General features: G+C 42.4%; 1 long non-coding RNA gene across 1 annotated transcript; it reads left to right on the top strand.

Moving 5' to 3' along the window:
- Nucleotides 1–14,667: 14,667 nt before the first annotated feature.
- On the top strand, nucleotides 14,668–19,024 carry LOC142071186 (uncharacterized). The gene is made up of 2 exons (XR_012667227.1): nucleotides 14,668–14,762; nucleotides 17,596–19,024. It is a non-coding gene; the product is annotated as an uncharacterized LOC142071186 (long non-coding RNA).
- Nucleotides 19,025–19,531: the final 507 nt, after the last annotated feature.

Genomic DNA, 19,531 nt, shown 5'->3' with positions numbered 1-19,531 from the left:
AATCAGTGTTGGAAAAATACATAGTGCGATCTCCACATTTGGAAATACACAGTGTATTCCGTCTTTCAATATTGTGTCATGAAAATTAGTGTGGCTGAATTTCATTTTTCCTGTTTCATTAAACTTTGCACGCATATAACAGTGGAACTGCCGTACTTCTCCACAGAGAAGTTGTTCAAGTTGTTCAAGTCAACAGGGTATGAGTCAACTAGCTTTTGGGAACCTTGTGAATATTGTTCATCAGATAAGTACATATCGTTTAGAAAAGAAAATCTACTTGATACTTCTTTGTACACTTCACCTCTCCTCTTCATATGAGCTTCAACTGTATCAATTATAGCATAGTAAGTAGATACGTGAAATTTGTCTCTATGATTCAATGCTGTTTCTGTTGCACTACTATCATTTGCTTGTTTTTTCCTGATTCGCTTGCGGGACTGAGCTTCTTTGTAATTAGTATCAGGCAAGATATCTTTTGATATGTCTTCAAATCTTTCGAAATCATTCTTCAAAGTGTGTATGTGGTCTGCGAATGATTGACAGAGGTCTGCACATGTTTTCAAATCCAGTTCTTTTTCTTGGAGAGCTTGATTTTGTGTGGTAAAAGTGTTGTAAAATTTCATTCCACATGGTCAGCATGAATACAAACTCTAGTTCTTGCATCTTGTTTGCAATGTTTTCTGCCTCTCCTATAGTTTCTCCCTTTTGTGATTGGTCTTCAGCTATACTTTCTAATGCATCCACAACCTTTGAGTAGGACTCCAGAATTGCACTTGTTGCCACTTTATATGCCTCCCAGTGAGTATTAGAAAGAGATTTCAACACATGATCATTGCCCAAATATGTTTTAAGAACTACCCATCGGTGTGTTGAGGCAGAGAAAAATGTATAAAGTAACTGGACTGTTGAGAAAAAACTTACTGCCACTGAACAACAATCAACAGCACTGTGGCCAACAAGATTGAGAGAGTGTGCAGCACATGGTATGAATATGGCATATTTGTTCTATTCTAAAAGCGTCTTCTGTATTCCTTGATAACGCCCTGACATGTTGGCAGCATTGTCATAAAATTGACCTCGGCACTTTGAGAAATCTATTTTGCAAACTTGGCACAGATAATGCTGTACTTGATTTGTGATTTCTTCACCACTGTAGCTTTTCAAATTGAGGAATGTTATAAATCGTTCAATTTGTTTTCCATCTGTGGGAAACATATTTTAGTACAATACTCAATTGATCAATATGTGAAAGATTAGGTGTACAGAGAATTCTTTCCTAGGTGTCTAGCTGGTGAGTCTTGCCTACATTCTCAGGGTTTAGCTGATCACCATATTTGGGGTCGGGAAGGAATTTTTCCCCAGGGCAGATTGGCTGAGGCCCTGGGGGTTTTTCGCCTTTGCCTGCAGCGTGGGGCACGGATCACTTGCTGGAGGATTCTCTGCACCTTGAAGTCTTTAAACCACGATTTCAGGACTTCAATAGCTCAGACATAAGTTAGGGGTTTGTTACAGGAGTGCGTGGGTGAGATTCTGTGGCCTGCGTTGTGCAGGAGGTCAGACTAGACTATCATAATAGTCCCTTCTGACCATTAAAGTCTATGATCTATGATTCAAAGACTTTGAGACATGTTTATTTGTACCTTTTCTGGTGATCAACATTTCTTCTCCTCATCTTTACCTTCCAGCACTGCGGTGGTTCGTGCTGGTTCTGAGCTTGAGAAGAAACCTTTTCTTTCTAATTTGGAAGGTGTAACTTCCCACCTTATATCTGACAGCTTTTACTCCTAATTAAACATTCCCATTCTTTCAGCAGAATCTCCTATCCCCTCAGACAATTTATGGCCACAAGTAGCAAAAAAAATGTGTGGTCTTAATTTGTATTTATCTTCAATAGGTAAAGACAGTGTACCACATGCTGTGGACCTGCAAAATTTTTGCCCCTTTTGATGGCTTCCTATTTCTTATGGCAAGGACAAACATGTCTTAAACTGTTGGATTCACTCCTTTGTGATTCACTTTGTCATCTGCCATTGTCCGCCATAGGATTGCCAGGACTCAAAGTGAGCAGTATTTTCCTATAACACAGTGGCTCTCAATCTTTCCAGACTACTGTATCCCTTTCAGGAGTCTGATCTGTCTTGCGTACCCCAAGTTTCACCTCATTTAAAAACTACTTGCTTACAAATCAGACATAAAGATACAAAAGTGTCACAGCACACTATTACTGAAAAATTGCTTACTTTCTCATTTTTACCATATAAATATTAAAATAAATCAACTCGAATAGAAATATTTTATTTTGTATACATTTGTATACATTTGTATTGTAATTGTATACATTTCAGTGTATAGTATATGGAGCAGTATAAACATGTTGTTGTCTGTATGAAATTTTAGTTTGTACTGACTTCGCTAGTGCTTTTTACGTAGCCTGTTGTAAAACTAGGCAAATATCTAGATGAGTTGATGTACCCTTTAGAAGATTTCTGTGTGCCCCCAGGGGTATGAGTACCCCTGATTGAGAACCACTGCTATAACATATTTATAATGGAACACAGGAGAGACTTCCTACAGAAGAGATGGCGTATCCTTCTAAAGTCTTTACTATGTAGCCATATTTTCCTGTGGAAAGGGTTAGAACAACAAGTGAGTAGGCACCATGCCATTCTAACAGAAGGCCATGACTCTAAATTTAAGACATTAAGTGTATGATTCAGGTATACATGCTGAAATATGATTTATAGCAAGGACTATACAAAAATACATCTGTTCTAAGCCTCATATCAATGAAGAAAGGGAATATGCCATTTTTAATTTAGCTCTGAGTTTGATTAAGAACCAAGAATGAAAAAATAACTCTTTTTTTGTCCAAGAAAAGTTGGTCTTTGACCATTTTAAATAAGATGGAGTGCTATGTAGGGTGATGAGTATAATGAGTTTTCCTTTTCCAAATATTTTGTCTTTATGGGAGACCCCAGCGTAGCTCTCAACAACAAGCTTCCTTGATGCTGCTAAGTTTCATATGACTAGCTTTGCAGGGCACATACTTAGGCAGAATTGTCCATGTCTGTTGAAGAGACTCAGGACTAAAATAGCAGGGATGGCAGAGGTCAGGATAGAGCTTCACTGACTGAATTGTGGATGGAATTTTGCAGAGTACTTGACCACAATATGTGGTGACTCTCTCACTTTCATGAGCACCACACGGTACACGCAAATGCTGCAAAAACACTATTGTCTGTCTAGGATTTCAGATTTGAGGCATAACACTTGTGACACATTACAGTTTATAAGTATCTACATGGGGAACAAATATTTTGATAATGGGCTCTTCAATCTAGCAGTCTAAGGTATAACAAGATCCAATGGCTGGAAGTTGAAGCAAGACAAATTCAGACTGGAAATAAGGCATACATTTTTAACAGTGAGGGTAATTAATCCTTGGAACAATTTCTAAGGGTTGTGGTAGATTTGCCATTACTGACAATATTTAAATCAAAATTAGATGTTTTTTTTAAAAAATACTATGCTCTAGAAATTATTTTTGGGAAGTTCTATGACCTGTCTTATACAGGAGGACAGAGTAGGTGATAATGGTCCTTTCCGGCCCTGGAACCTATAATGGCATGAGAAATAAACTTTACATATGAGCATTTCACTTGAGAGTTAATTATGCCTGTCAGACTGAAAATTGCCTAAACTCTTAATTAAACAGTGCTACAGAGCATTTTTGCATTGTTTAATAGTTGCACCATGTTCAAGATACACACCAGTTTTCTAAAGTGCCTCTTTTAATACCCATCTAAGTTTCACAACCCATAAGGCAGAAGTGTGAAAATTGTAGAGCAGATATTCCCATGCTAGCTATGGGTGGGATTGCAATTTATATTAAAATAATTAAAGAGAAACAATTACATATCTCATTTGTATCTTTGAGGTACATACAGTTCACGATAGAACAAGTTTTTCAGTCCCAGTGCCAGAATAACCTAGCCAGTGGGGATAATTAATTGGTTTTATGCACTAACACACATTGTCTAACAGCACTCATAATCTATGGTTGATTGCACTCTGAGCATTGCAAAAATGCCAAACAATCTCCTTACTGTTGAACAAGTTCATAATATTTATATTGACAATTGAGTATTGAAGACAAAGTCCCATCAGTCATTCTCCAGAGTTAATAATCTTTCAACGTCCAAAATCAACACAAGCCTGCACAATCCAGACATTCAGATTTTCATCACTTACTTCTTTAAAAATTCCCATTTTATATGTTGTGCCTGTTTCACCTAAATGTGAAAATATGTTCCTAAAATATAGCCTCGCTTCCAGTTTGTCTTCTGTTTTGTATATTACTTTACTACATACTTCTTCCATAACAAAACATCTGCTTTTTCAAAAATGAGATGCAAAGCAAATTGCCTTTTTTGTTTTTGAGGTGGAGAAAATATCACCATGTTCTATTATAAAATAATGTTCTTCACTTTATCGCAGAATTCAGGATTAGAGAATCATGGAAACGTTAGAATTAATGCTGAAATGGCATTTTCCTTCTACATACTGATTTTCAGTCACTGATAACTTTCTCAAAAAATTACTTTTGGGGCACAAATTTCTTAGGATACATCACAACCTAAAAGCTTTTTTTAAAAAAAAAATCACAGAAGGCAGTGTTGTTTGAGCTTTGGACTGGGAATCAGGATACTTTAGGGTTGTTTTTTTTTCTTCTGGCTTTGCCATTGATCTGTTGTGTGATCTTGGACAAATTACTTCAGCTTTCTGGGCTTTGATTTCTCCATCTATACAATGGGGATTAGGATACTTTTCTCTGTAAGCTTTCAGAGTAACAGCCGTGTTAGTCTGTATTCGCAAAAAGAAAAGGAGTACTTGTGGCACCTTAGAGACTAACCAATTTATTTGAGCATGAGCTTTAGGGAAAGTACTCTTTATGGGGCAAAAAATGTCATTGAAGGAAGGTGCTGCTTTCTCTTCATTTACCTGCAGCTGAATTTTTGTGCTGGAGTTATAAAGTCAGAAGCACTATTTCCTCTTTTCAATTACTTTTTAAAACTTCCCTTATCCATGTTCTGTTCCTTTCTCTTTCTCCTAACACAAAATGGTATGGTCCCTAAAACTGATGATGTTTGAATGCAGCTACTCATTTGAGGTTCAAGGAGTTCATTCCGGGCCTACATAGTAAAGACCAACTGTTCAGCGCAGAAGGCCATCAGAGCACTGAAAGTAGAATGGTCTAGTTGCGCTGTTGTCTGGAAGGCAGGCTGCAGGCATATTTGTCTTCACCCACTGTTCCATGAGAACTATAAATTATGACTGCTTTGTTTGTATGGCTGAGCTGTTTTAAAGTGTTGCAAGGCCTTTTTTAAAATTTTAGTTGGCGCTACCTGAGACTGTGTGGAAGATGAATTGGCACTGGGGCAATTTCTGAAGCCATTTTGAAATTCAGTGAGAGCTGTCTTCTAGCTTTGCTGAAGCTGTTTTTAAAAGATTTATGGGATTTATCTGAGCCTTGTGCACAGTATTGAAGAAGGCCAGTGAAAATTCTTTAATTTTTATGAGGCTATTCTATGCTGAAGTTGCTTTTGTCACTTGACATTTAATAGAAGAAGCAAAGAAAAACAGTTCCAATAAAGATTAGGAGTCAGGTTTTGTGGAAGGAAAGATTGCTTGCTTCTTTTCCTTCACGGTGATTTTTGCTGGGAAAATCTGTTACCTCACTAGCATCACTTTAAATAAAATCTCCACTCTTGCTAATGCTGTCTCATGTCCACCAGTGGTAGCAATGACTTGCTGGCCTTTGCTGGTGTTTTTAACATTGTGCCCTTTAGACCTAATCAGAGAGAGTTTGGATGGCCTGGTGTTATATATTTGTAGATGCAAACAACCCATCTCCACTGAGATTCTCAGGACATTTCTACACTACAGACTTTGGTGGACACAAGTTATGCTGGTGTACAGTCACCAAAGTTAGTATGTTGCTTGTCCGCATGCATAATTAGCTGCTTGCATTGGTGCTGTGCACACTCAACAGGAGTGCTCGTGTTAATGTGAAGTGTGATGTATACCACTGTGCCCTGCACCACTGTCTGGCACAATGCCTCAGGAAATTTTCACAGTGTGTTGTGGGGTAGAAATGTCTCATGGAGGAATCTCTGGCATCTAGAGTCAAGCTCCCAACATGAAACTTTCTCCATCCCATAATGCCACCCATATCCCATCATTTTCTTGCCTTTTTAAAAAATCCTCCAAAAAAATCCAACTATTTGCTGGAACCAATTGAGCTGAAATGATGTTAGCAAGAGAGGGAAATTTTGTAGAAAAATGTTCCAGTGTAGTCTGAGCCCTAGTGGCTCAGCACAGTTGAGTTTCTGGGGATTTTGTAATTTTTTCTGGCATCTCTCAAGAGTAGTAGATAGGGTAGCTCTGACATGTCCAGCTACTGGAAGAACATTTGTCCAGTGAAGAGACCAAACAAGCAGGATCCTGCAATAATGCCTATACTACAAACTATCATCAGTATACTGTATATACTCCACCCTATGTTCAGTAATGGTCTGATCAAGAGGCTTCAGTGTTTACTAATAAGAAGCTAGTATCTGCCAACAGTTACCTCACAATGGTATTTGAGATTACCAGATTTTTTTTCTTACATTCAAAACAGGAGATAGCTGTGTAATGGATGAGAGAACAAAAATGTTAATGGCGTTTACTGTGTATTCACTGAATAATGGAGGTAGAATAAGTCTGAGACAACACTACTCCCTTTATAAATTGGCTTGTACATTTTATGGAACACTTTCTCTAGTTCTTTTTTAACTGTACAAATGACCAAATTAGGCTTTTGTTAATTTTAATACTGAAGAAAAAAAGATATAGGGCCAGATTTTCAAAGGAATTTAGGAGCCAAATGATGCAGATAGGTGCCTAGTGGAGCATCACAGTTCCCAATGTATCTTCTGAACACTACTATATGTTCTTCTATTCTAAATTATTCAACCTATTTCAAAAAAATACAATTGCATTGTGAAATAAGTAGGTGGTCTTGATATAACTTTTTAAATATAAATATGCAGGTAGATCAGGGAGCATATCAACAACAATGTAAGTATAAAAAACATTTATAGGAGAAAAAAGTACCTAATGAAAGGCCTTTCTCATGTAGATTTCTTTTCCTTATTTATTAATTACATGAGAACTTCTGTTATTACCACTATTAATTATTTGTATTACAATAGGGTCTAGCTGTAGAGGCCCTAACTGAGATCAGACATTTTGCTAGGTACTGTACAAATACAACATAACAGATAGCTCTTCAGGGCAGAGATTTACAGTTTAACTAGACAAGACAGACAAATGTTGGGTGGGGAAACAGAGAGATGGAAATAAAATGACATGCTTAAGGTCACACAGCAAATCAGTTGCAGAGTTGGAAATAGAATCCAGGGCTCCTGACTCCCAGTCCAGTGCTCTGCCCACTCAAATTAATACCAACTTAAAAAAATCAGGACTGTCCAAATAAGGGGTGGTTTTATTTTTTATAGTACAAACAATCTGGTTACTGAAAGTCTGATCCTTCACTTACTGAAGTCAATGGGAGTTTGGCCACTGACTTCAGTGAGAGCAGTATGAGGCATTAGGTTTCATTCACGGTAAACAGAGGTTCAAGTTTAAGGAATGACTCAATTTAGCAGAAGACAGTGTTTCAATGATTAAAAATATCAATCACTAAACATCATGTTTTAAATGTCCTTCATAGCTATTGAGCAAATAATACTTTTCTCATTACACTTTGCTGAGGTTTAAATTTCAAGGATTGTCTTGTGCCATCAGTTTTTCAATGGGATTCCCATTGAAATCAATGGAGAAGTCTTCTGAAAAAAACTGTCTATTATATGACCCTAAACTAGCAATTTTCTGACTGAGAATAGCTAAGCTAACTTTGTGTGTTAGGGCCAGTAATGTGGGCAGTCTGACCTAATGGTCAGAACCCAGAGTAGAATCAGTTGCGGGTCAGGAGTCATTCCAAGGGTCACAGCCTTTATCCTTTACAAAAGGATAGTCAGAGAGGGCTACTTGGAGAAAGAGATAAGGAAGTCAGGTATCACAGATCCACAAATGAAATGGTGTGGTTTCCAATACTGTAGAGAGGAATAGTCTTGATGACCCAGTGGTCCTCTCAAGTCCTGATATCTACAGTATGACGAATCTGTTGGGCTGGCCTGGCAGTCTTATGGCAGTAAAATGTGGAGGATCGAAGTTTTTCCTGAGAGCCACATGCTGTTACCACATGAAAAGCCTGAGCTGCTACTGTAAATCAGGAATAGGGAGGGCCTCTTTCCCCTGTTGTGACAGAATATACCCCTATTCACACTCTACACACTATTGTAATAATGTTTTTATATGGTATAAGAGCTATCACTTAAAAACTCATAATTTGCTGATTAAAAATATCATGGCAACATGCACATAGCAGCATTATATGTGAAGTTATAAACATAAGCTGAGATCATGACTAAAAGTATGTTTGCCAGATAAGTCTGGGGGGAGAGTGGCTAAACCGTTCCTCAGACACAAAGGGCAAGCTGACACTTCAGCCAGGTGTAAACAAGGCTGATGGACCATTACTGCTAAGTGGCCATTCTTTGTTAGGAAAGCAAGCAGGGACAAAAAATCTATGTCTTAGCAAAGAAACAACACTGAGTTTCCTTCCACACAGACTGCCTGTCGCCTTGCTCCCAACTGGAAATGATTCTCAAAGTGGGAACAGGACTATAAAAAGAAGGGGCAGGCATCTCAAGACACCGCTCTCCCTTTCCCTGCCCATAGCATTCTCTGCACCTGAAAAGACAAAGGAGGCAACCATTAGACTCTGGGGGAGGGTCCTCCTAACCTAAAGAGTTTGGTCTGTAACACTGCTGAAAGCATGTTGTGAGAAAACTTTGCTTTGAGTCTAACATAGTTGTTAGGCACCACTAAGCATTTTACCTTTATTTTTCTTGTAACCATTTCTGACTTTGATGCTTCATTAATTGTACTCACTTAAAAACTCTTTGTAACTAATAAACTTGTTTTACTGTTTTGTCTAATCCAGTGTGTTTAAATTGAAGTGTCTGAATAACTATTTAAAATAATAGGTTTCAGAGTAAGAGCCGTGTTAGTCTGTATTCGCAAAAAGAAAAGGAGTACTTGTGGCACCTTAGAGACTAACCAATTTATTTGAGCATAAGCTTTCATGAGCTATAGCTCACTTCATCGGATGCATACTGTGGAAACTGCAGAAGACATTATATACACAGAGACCATGAAACAATACCTCCTCCCACCCCACTCTCCTGCTGGTAATAGCCCATCCAAAGTGACCACTCTCTTTACAATGTGTATGATAATCAAGTTGGGCCAGTTCCAGCACAAATCCAGGTTTTCTCACACCCCACCCCTTTTTCCAAAAACCACACACACAAACTCACTCTCCTGCTGGTAATAGCTTATCCAAAGTGACCACTCTCCTTACAATGTGTATGATAATCAAGGTGGGCCATTTCCAGCATAAATCGAAGTTTAACCAGAACGTCTGGGGGGGGGTGTAGGAAAAAACAAGGGGAAATAGGCTACCTTGCATAATGACTTAGCCACTCCCAGTCTCTATTTAAGCCTAAATTAATAGTATCCAATTTGCAAATGAATTCCAATTCAGCAGTTTCTCGCTGGAGTCTGGATTTGAAGTTTTTTTGTTGTAAGATAGCGACCTTCATGTCTGTGATTGCGTGACCAGAGAGATTGAAGTGTTCTCCGACTAGTTTATGAATGTTATAATTCTTGACATCTGATTTGTGTCCATTTACTCTTTTACAAGAGTAAAAGGGGGGCGGGGGGTGAGAAAACCTGGATTTGTGCTGGAACTGGCCCAACTTGATTATCATACACATTGTAAGGAGAATGATCACTTTAGATAAGCTATTACCAGCAGGAGAGTGGGGTGGGAGGAGGTATTGTTTCATGGTCTCTGTGTATATAATGTCTTCTGCAGTTTCCACAGTATGCATCTGATGAAGTGAGCTGTAGCTCACGAAAGCTTATGCTCAAATAAATTGGTTAGTCTCTAAGGTGCCACAAGTACTCCTTTTCTTTTATTTAAAATAATAAACTGGCACAGCATTCCCTTAAAGGAATAATGGACTTAATATATTTGTACTATCTAGGAGAGGGCTGGGCAGTACAGGACATATATTTCTGGGCATTGGGGTCCCCCTGCAGCATAACGAAGGCTGGTATGAGTCAAGGTGTGGCTGACTGGCTGCTGCACACACAGAGATAGCTGGGAGTGACCGACATGCTGGAGGCTGTTTGTGAGCAGTTCAGGTTGGAGGCCACATCAGCAGGACGTTGTAAAGTGCACCCCAGGTTACAGGGCAGGGGTGACACAGCTATTCATTAGTCTGGATTGTGCCCTGCCCGGTATGTCACACACCCATCACAACCGTTACACTGGTACCATGCTTCACTGCTCATACTACTCTTTGGAAAAATGGAGCAGAGCGCAAGTTAATGCTGTTGGATAATGGTACTGTTAAGAGGGAGAATGTCTGGCTTGTTGTTGCAGCTGTATATTAACATAAAAACAGATATAGGCGCTGACCTTACATTTCAAAATACAACAAAAGTGATAATTTAATAGCACCCACAACTGTGTTAAGCACTTACCACAATACACATAAATAACAAGTCACATCCATGAACATCTTAAAATGTAAGTGATGGATCCAACAATAGAGGGAAAAACATCCAAAGGGAAGGGGCCAGGCAGGTAATGGTTGTAGGAGGTAAGATTATATGTACTCACTATTTAAAATACTTGATTTGTTTTTAAAAGTGTAAATATACTCTTTTCAAGTTCCACTTACCTAAGTGGGAGTTGTGCCTGAATAAGGACTTCAAGCTCCAGGCTGGAATTCTCTTTAGATTAGCATTTTCACATTAAAAGTGTGTTCAAAAATCCAACTGCTGGAAATTTCATTTTACCATTATAGATGAAAGCATGGTTCCCATTTTTGACTGCCTTCTCCCCTTACAGAGTTCCAAAACAATAGCTTTGTTGTGTTGATTTAAAGCTTGTTCCTCTGTGAAATCTAAAATGAATAGATTGTCTTTCTATATACCTAAAAAGAAAAGGAGTACTTGTGGCACCTTAGAGACTAACCAATTTATTTGAGCATGAGCTTTCGTGAGCTACAGCTCACTTCATCAGATGTATACCGTGGAAACTGCAGCAGACTTTATATACACACAGAGAATATGAAACAATACCTCCTCCCACCACACTGTCCTGCTGGTAATAGCTTATCTAAAGTGATCAACAGGTGGGCCATTTCCAGCACAAATCCAGGTTTTCTCACCCTCCACCCCCCCACACAAATTCACTCTCCTGCTGGTGCTAGCCCATCCAAAGTGACAACTCTTTACATAATCAAGTCGGGCTATTTCCTGCATAGATCCAGGTCTCCCTCTCACAAGTCTTGGGAGACAGGCCAGTCCTTGCCTACAGACAGCCCCGCAACCTGAAGCAAATACTCACCAACAACCACATACCACACAACAGAACCACTAACCCAGGAACTTATCCTTGCAACAAAGCCCGTTGCGAATTGTGCCCACATATCTATTCAGGGGACACCATCACAGGGCCTAATAACATCAGCCACACTATCAGAGGCTCGTTCACCTGCACATCCACCAATGTGATATATGCCATCATGTGCCAGCAATGCCACTCTGCCATGTACATTGGTCAAACTGGACAGTCTCTACGTAAAAGAATAAATGGACACAAATCAGATGTCAAGAATTATAACATTCATAAACCAGTCGGAGAACACTTCAATCTCTCTGGTCACGCAATCACAGACATGAAGGTCGCTATCTTAAAACAAAAAAACTTCAAATCCAGACTCCAGCGAGAAACTGCTGAATTGGAATTCATTTGCAAATTGGATACTATTAATTTAGGCTTAAATAGAGACTGGGAGTGGCTAAGTCATTATGCAAGGTAGCCTGTTTCCTCTTGTTTTTTTCTACCCCCCCCCCCCCCCCCCCCCGATGTTCTGGTTTAACTTGGATTTAAACTTGGAGAGTCGTCAGTTTAGATGAGCTATTACCAGCAGGAGAGTGAGTTTGTGTGTGTATGGGGGTGGGGGGGATGTGAGAAAACCTGGATCTATGCAGGAAATAGCCCGACTTGATTATGTAAAGAGTTGTCACTTTGGATGGGCTAGCACCAGCAGGAGAGTGAATTTGTGTGGGGGGGTGGAGGGTGAGAAAACCTGGATTTGTGCTGGAAATGGCCCACCTGTTGATCACTTTAGATAAGCTATTACCAGCAGGACAGTGTGGTGGGAGGAGGTATTGTTTCATATTCTCTGTGTGTATATAAAGTCTGCTGCAGTTTCCACGGTATACATCTGATGAAGTGAGCTGTAGCTCACGAAAGCTCATGCTCAAATAAATTGGTTAGTCTCTAAGGTGCCACAAGTACTCCTTTTCTTTTTGCGAATACAGACTAACACGGCTGTTCCTCTGAAACCTTTCTATATACCTGTTTACCTCTCAAACATTTCCTCATCATCAGTAAAGCACCATTTCAATCCAAGTCCCAATAGGTATTTTAGCAGCTAAAATGAGTGATTAAAGACTTTCCTGCTATTATTTACATACTCTTAAGAAATCTAATTTTTCTTATTTAAGATTTTCAGTTGTCTAAAGCCACTGGCTGGAATGGAAGCTACTCACACAACTTTTCTATGACAACTTCATTCACGTAATATATTTGTAGCTCCACCCATCCACCACATATACACTCCATCAATTTTTTTAGTGATCTGAACAAGCAGGGACGTGCACATAATTAATTCCATGAGTGGTAGTTTATTTATGTATTTGCATGCACAATCCTTATTCTTTATTAATTGCACATGGTCTGTAACACCTATTTCTGTTAACTCCATATAACTGAAATTCTAAATATAATTCCAAGTCTTCAGACAGATTTTCATTGCAGCTAGATCAAACATTTTCCATTGTCCCACGTATATATATTTAGTCTCTGGAAATGGCCTTATGCTATTTTCCATTCAATCTATGTAGCATAAATGGTAGTATACATAACACGGCAACACCTGTTCGCACATGTGGAAGTCATAAATATTTTGAGTTGGTTTAAAACCTGTGTTAAATTGAACACATTTTATTTCACAGCAAAGTATGTGTTGAAGGAAATGGACACAGAATACATGTATTAAGGTGTGAATGTGATTTGTAAGTTGCAAATCAGTAGTGTAAGTGGTATAAATTTGTTGTACTTTAAAGCTCACAGATATTTGCTCAACTGCCAAGAACACCTGTGGCTGCTACTCAAATAATGACAGAAATACAGGGCTGTCAAAAATATCCTGTCTTTCAAGATCATAAACCAGTAAGACCCAGTAAAGCCAAAGATGACATCAAGTTTTTTCTGTTGCTCTCAGGTTTTCTCTTCCCTGAGGTCTCATACCAAGGCACACTGACTTTAATACCACCCTTCTTTCTTTCTCCCCAATGCTCAAACAATGAACTCGGAGGAGAGTTCAGATGTTATGGGCACAGGCTCCATCCAGGAACATAACTCTAACTGAGGGCTTGTCTACACTGGCACGGCTCCCAGAGCTGGTGCACTGTCTACACTGGCACGTTACAGCGTTGAAACTTGCAGCGCTCGGGGATGTGTGTTTTTTCACACCCCTGAGTGAGAAAGTTGCAGCGCTGAAAAGTACCAGTGTAGACAAGCTACCTAAAAGTAGCTATTTCAGCTGCTGGAAATCCTTCCTCCCACATAAACCCCTCTAGATCTGCCTTCAATTCATGGGCCCCTGTGGAGGCTCAGGATGCCACTCTATTGTTAGACCTTTGCTATTTCTTCAAGGGTATTGGAAACATTTTTATACTGGTAGGTTTCAGAGTAGCAGCCACGTTAGTCTGTATCTGCAAAAAGAACAGGAATACTTGTGGCACCTTAGAGACTAACAAATTGATTAGAGCATAAGCTGTCGTGGGCTACAGCCCACTTCATCGGATGCATAAAATGGAACTTCTCTGTGTGTCTATATATATATATATTCTTACTATATGTTCCATTATACGCATCTTATGAAGTGGACTCTAGCCCACGACAGCTTATGCTCTAATCAATGTGTTAGTCTCGAAGGTGCCACAAGTACTCCTCTTCTTTGTATAGTGGGGATGCTGAGAGCCACTGAAGGAAACAGTAAACCCTGTATATAATAGAAACCACTTCAAGCCAGGGGGTGCGGCTCACCCCTAGTTCCAGCACCAATCTTTCAACTAAGCACCCAGTCAGTTTTATCATATTATTTAGTCCCAGCGCTGTCACAAACCCCCATCATGTCCCCACACATCCTCCCACTACTGTCACCGTGCCCAAACCTACGCTGCCCCTTTCGCTGTCACTCCCACACCATCACCTCGCAGCCCCCTCGCGCGCGTGTTCCCAGTGAGTGAGATTCTTAACTGCGCGCGCCCCCGCCGCCCCGCCCCAGTCCGCTCCCGGCCCCCAGCAGCCCGTCCCAATTCCCGGCTCCCCGCGTCCTCCTCGGCTTTGATGCCTCTTTGCTCTTTCCCCGCCCCCAGGAGCCCCGGTCGCTTAGGAACTTGAAGCTAAAATGGCGGCTACTCGCAGCGGCACCAGCTGCCAGGTGAGCCCCTCCCGCCTCCCCTCCGGGGGCGGCCGCGCCCCGCTCCTGAGCCCAGCCGCCAGCCTCTCCACCGTTAGTGGGGAGCAGGAGCCAAGCCGTTAACTGCCCCGCCCCCAGCTCTGCATAACCCCGTTTGGTATATCCCCGCCCTTGTATAATCCCGCCGCAACTCCCCCCTCCCTTCCTCCCTCCACGGTCGGTGTGCGGGGAGCGGCTGACACAACCACTCCCTCTGCCCTTTGGGGTGAGACACTGACCCCTCATCCTCTCCCCGAAGGAGAGAGGCAGTGACCCCGACAGGAATCCCCCACACCCTCCCCAGGGGGGTGAGACAGGGATCCCCCCTCAGGAATCCCCCACACCCTCCCCATGGGAGTGAGACAGGGACCCCCCTCAAGAATCCCCCACACCTTCCCCATGGGAGTGAGACAGGGACTCCCCACAGGAATCCCCCACACCCTTACCATGGGAGTGAGACAGTGACCCTCACAGCAATCCCTGCATCCCGTGCCCGTGTGGGGTGAAACTGACCCCACAGTAACACCCATGCCCTCTCTATTGGGGTGAGACAGTGACCCCCAGCACCCTCCCCAGGGAGTGAGGTAGTGACCCCCACACAGCAACCTCCCCTTCCAACTTCTCCCCACTGGGGTGAGAGGCAGTGACCCACACAGCAAAATCACCTTCCATCCCATCCCTATTGCAGTGAGAGAAGCATGTACAGAAAATCTTCAAACCCTGCCATCCCAGCTGAATAAGACTGCCTACTCTTCCCTTATGCCATTTTATCTCTAAAGGGAAAGAGGCTTTGATACCTGCAGCAACTTCCCCTCCATCCCATCCTTACAAGAAAAACCTGTAAAATAAACAGCAACATGTCACCTCTCCATTTCATCCTCAAGGGGTTAGGAAGAAACTGACACACAACTAGTGTAATGAGATGTCACGGAATATCAGGATTGTCCAAATTTTACGGTCCCAGATTCAATCCCAATAGTATTATCCAGGCAGCTAGATGATCAGATAATGTGCTGGATGATCAGCTGTCTGCTCTATTTCCCATGTTTGCCTCTTCCTTGTAAAATTGTGCTAGATATGGATGTTGGATTATGGTGCTTAGTATGAGTTATCCTATAAACTACTTTTTGGTAGTGAGGGAGATTCAGTGAGAAAATATCTGGTATGGAGAAGCTGCAAATCTGGACCCTGTGCAAGCACAGCTAGAACCCTCCTCAGCAGAATGGGCAGAAAGTTGTTGCAGCACTCGGACCAGGATCTAGATTCATCAGGTTCTTGTGGAACACAGGGAGGGCTGGCTGGGAAAGGGTAGGCAGGGAGGACTACACGCCTGAAGGATAAGGAGTGAATGAGGAAGGAGGCTGAAATACTGGGATTTAAGGAAAAGAAATAACTTTCCCTAACCTTCTCCCAGATGTCAAAACTGTGCTGTGTATGTTTCACTTACAAACAGTTGTGCTCCGCAGTTGTACTGATATGCATTTTTAAACCATCTGATCATTATTACCACTGGTCAGAAAACATTTTTTGTGCAATACATTTTCCATTTTTCATTAAATTTTGTAGCTAGCTCTAATTACTCTACAAACTGCAAAATCCTTCATCCCCCGAGAAGCAAGATTGTAACATACTCATATTGCCATATGTCAATGTTCCCAAGCAATTTTGTATTTCTAAAGTAAAGTCAACATCTATGTTTACTATATACTATAGATAGATTTTAACTTTTCAGATGTTTTGGACCACACTAATCTCAGATATAATTTACTATATACTATAAATAGATTTTTTAGAAGTTTTGCACCAAACTAGTCTCAGGGTATGTCTACACTACGAAATTAGGTCGAATTTATAGAAGTCGGTTTTGTAGAAAGCATTTTTATACAGTTGATTGTGTGTGTCCCCACACAAATGCTCTAAGTGCATGTAGTCAGTGGAGTGTGTCCACAGTACCAAGGCAACCGTCAACTTCCGGAGCATTGCACTGTGGTGGCTATCCCACAGTTCCCACAGTCTCCGCCGCCCATTGGAATTCTGGGTAGAAATCTCAGTGCCTGAGGGGGCTAAAACATTGTCGCGGGTGGTTCTGGGTACATATCGTCAGGCCCCCGTTCCCTCCCTCCCTCCGTGAAAGCAAGGGCAGACAATCGTTTTGCGCCTTTTTTCTTGAGTTACCTGTGCAGACGCCATACCACGGCAAGCATGGAGCCCGCTCAGCTAACCGTCACCGTATGTGTCCTGGGTACTGCATTGCTACACAGCAGCAGTTTATTGCTTTTTGGCAGCAGACAGTGCAGTATGACTGGTAGCCATCATCGACGTAATCCTTGGTGCTCTTTTAACCGGGCGCCTGGGCAAACATGGGAGTGACTCAGCCAGATCATTTTCCTTGTTTCGTCTCATGGTGATTCAGTCCTACTGGCAGTGCACTGTCTTTTAATCTGCAGATAGCAGAAGATGATGGCCAGTAGTCATACTGCACCGTCTTCTGCCGAGCACCCAGGTGTTGACGATGGCTAGCAGTCGTACTGCACAGTCTGCTGCCAGCAAGATGTATAAAGATAGATGAAGTGGCTTAAAACAAGAAATAAACCAGATTTGTTTTGTATTCATTTTCTCCTCCCTCCTTCCTTCCCTCTGTGAAATCAACGGCCTGCTAAACCCAGTTTTGAGTTCTATCCTTGAGGGGGCCATTCACTTTCTTGCAAAGCCACCCCTTTTGTTGATTTTAATTCCCTGTAAGCCATGTTGTCAGTCGCCCCTCCCTCCGTCAGGGCAACGGCAGACAATCGTTCCGCACCTTTTTTCTGTGCAGATGCCATACCACGGCAAGCATGGAGCCCTTTGGCAATTAGGAGCACATTAAACACCACACGCATTATCCAGCAGTATATGCAGCACCAGAACCTGGCAAAGTGATACCGGGCGAGTAGGCGACGTCAGCGCGGTGACATGAGTGATAAGGACATGGACACAGACTTTTCTCAAAGCATGGGCCCTGGCAATGTGGGCATCATGGTGCTAATGGGGCAGGTTCCTGCTGTGGAATGCCAATTCTGGGCTCGGGAAACAAGCATAGACTGGTGGGACCGCATAGTGTTGCAGGTCTGGGACGATTCCCAGTGGCTGCGAAACTTTTGCATGCGTAAGGGCACTTTCATGGAACTTTGTGACTTGCTTTCCCCTGCCCTGCGGTGGAAGAATACCAAGATGAGAGCAGCCCTCACAGTTGAGAAGCGAGTGGCAATAGCCCTGTGGAAGCTTGCAACGCCAGACAGCTCCTGGTCAGTCGGGAATCAATTTGGAGTGGGCAAATCTACTATGGGGGCTGCTGTGATGCAAGTAGCCAACGTAATCAAAGATCTGCTGCTATCAAGGGTAGTGACTCTGGGAAATGTGCAGGTCATAGTGGATGGCTTTGCTGCAATGAGATTCCCTAACTGTGGTGGGGCCATAGACGGAACCCATATCCCTATCTTGGCACCGGAGCACCAAGCCGGCGAGTACATAAACCGCAAGGGGTACTTTTCAATAGTGCTGTAAGCACTGGTGGATCACAAGGGACATATCACCAACATCAACGTGGGATGGCCGGGAAAGGTACATGATGTTTGCGTCTTCAGGAACTCTGGTCTGTTTCAAAAGCTGCAGGAAGGGACTTTATTCCCAGACCAGAAAATAACCGTTGGGGACGTTGAAAGGCCTATAGTTATCCTTGGGGACCCAGCCTACCCCTTAATGCCATGGCTCATGAAGCCATACACAGGCAGCCTGGACAGTAGTCGGGAGCTGTTCAACTACAGGCTGAGCAAGTGCAGAATGGTGGTAGAATGTGCATTTGGACGTTTAAAAGTGTGCTGGCGCAGTTTACTGACTTGGTTAGACCTCAGCGAAACCAATGTTCCCACTGTTATTACTGCTTGCTGTGCGCTCCACAATATCTGTGAGAACAAGGGGGAGACGTTTATGGCGGGGTGGGAGGTTGAGGCAAATCGCCTGGCTGCTGGTTAGTCGCAGCCAGACACCAGGGAGGTTAGAAGAGCACAGGAGGGCGCGGTGCACATCAGAGAAGCTTTGAAAACCAGTTTTATGACTGGCCAGACTACGGTGTGAAAGTTCTGTTTGTTTCTCTTTGATGAAACCCCCTGCCCCTTGGTTCATTCTACTTTCCTGTAAGCAAACCACCCTCCCCACCTCCCTTTGATCACCACTTGCAGAGGCAATAAAGTCATTGTCGCTTCACATTCATGCATTCTTTATTCATTTATCACACAAATAGGGGGATAACTACCAAGGTAGCCCAGGAGGGGTGGTGGAGGAGAGAAGTACCAGAAGGGATGGTGGAGGAGGGAAGGACAAGGCCACACAGCACTTTAAATGTTTAAAACTTTAACACTTATTGAATGCCAGCCTTCTGTTGCTTGGGCAATCCTCTGGGGTGGAGTGGCTGGGTGGCCGGAGGCCCCCTCGCTGCGTTCTTGGGCATCTGGGTGAGGAGGCTATGGAACTTGGGGAGGAGGGTGGTTAGTTACATAGGGGCTGTAGCGGCGGTCTGTGCTCCAGCTGCCTTTCCTGCAGCTCAACCATACGCTGGAGCATATTGGTTTGATCCTCCAGCAGCCTCAGCATTGAATCCTACCTCCTCTCATCACGCTGCCACCACCTTTCAGCTTCAGCCCTCTCTTCAGCCTGCCACTTACTCTCTTCAGCCCGCCACCTCTCCTCCCGGTCATTTTGTGCTTTCCTGCACT

The sequence above is a fragment of the Caretta caretta genome, chromosome 2 (assembly GCF_965140235.1).
Source record: "Caretta caretta isolate rCarCar2 chromosome 2, rCarCar1.hap1, whole genome shotgun sequence".
Lineage (NCBI taxonomy): Eukaryota > Metazoa > Chordata > Testudines > Cheloniidae > Caretta > Caretta caretta.
The sequence above is the reverse complement of the archived record's forward strand: the minus strand, read 5'-3'. Positions and strand labels throughout refer to the sequence as shown.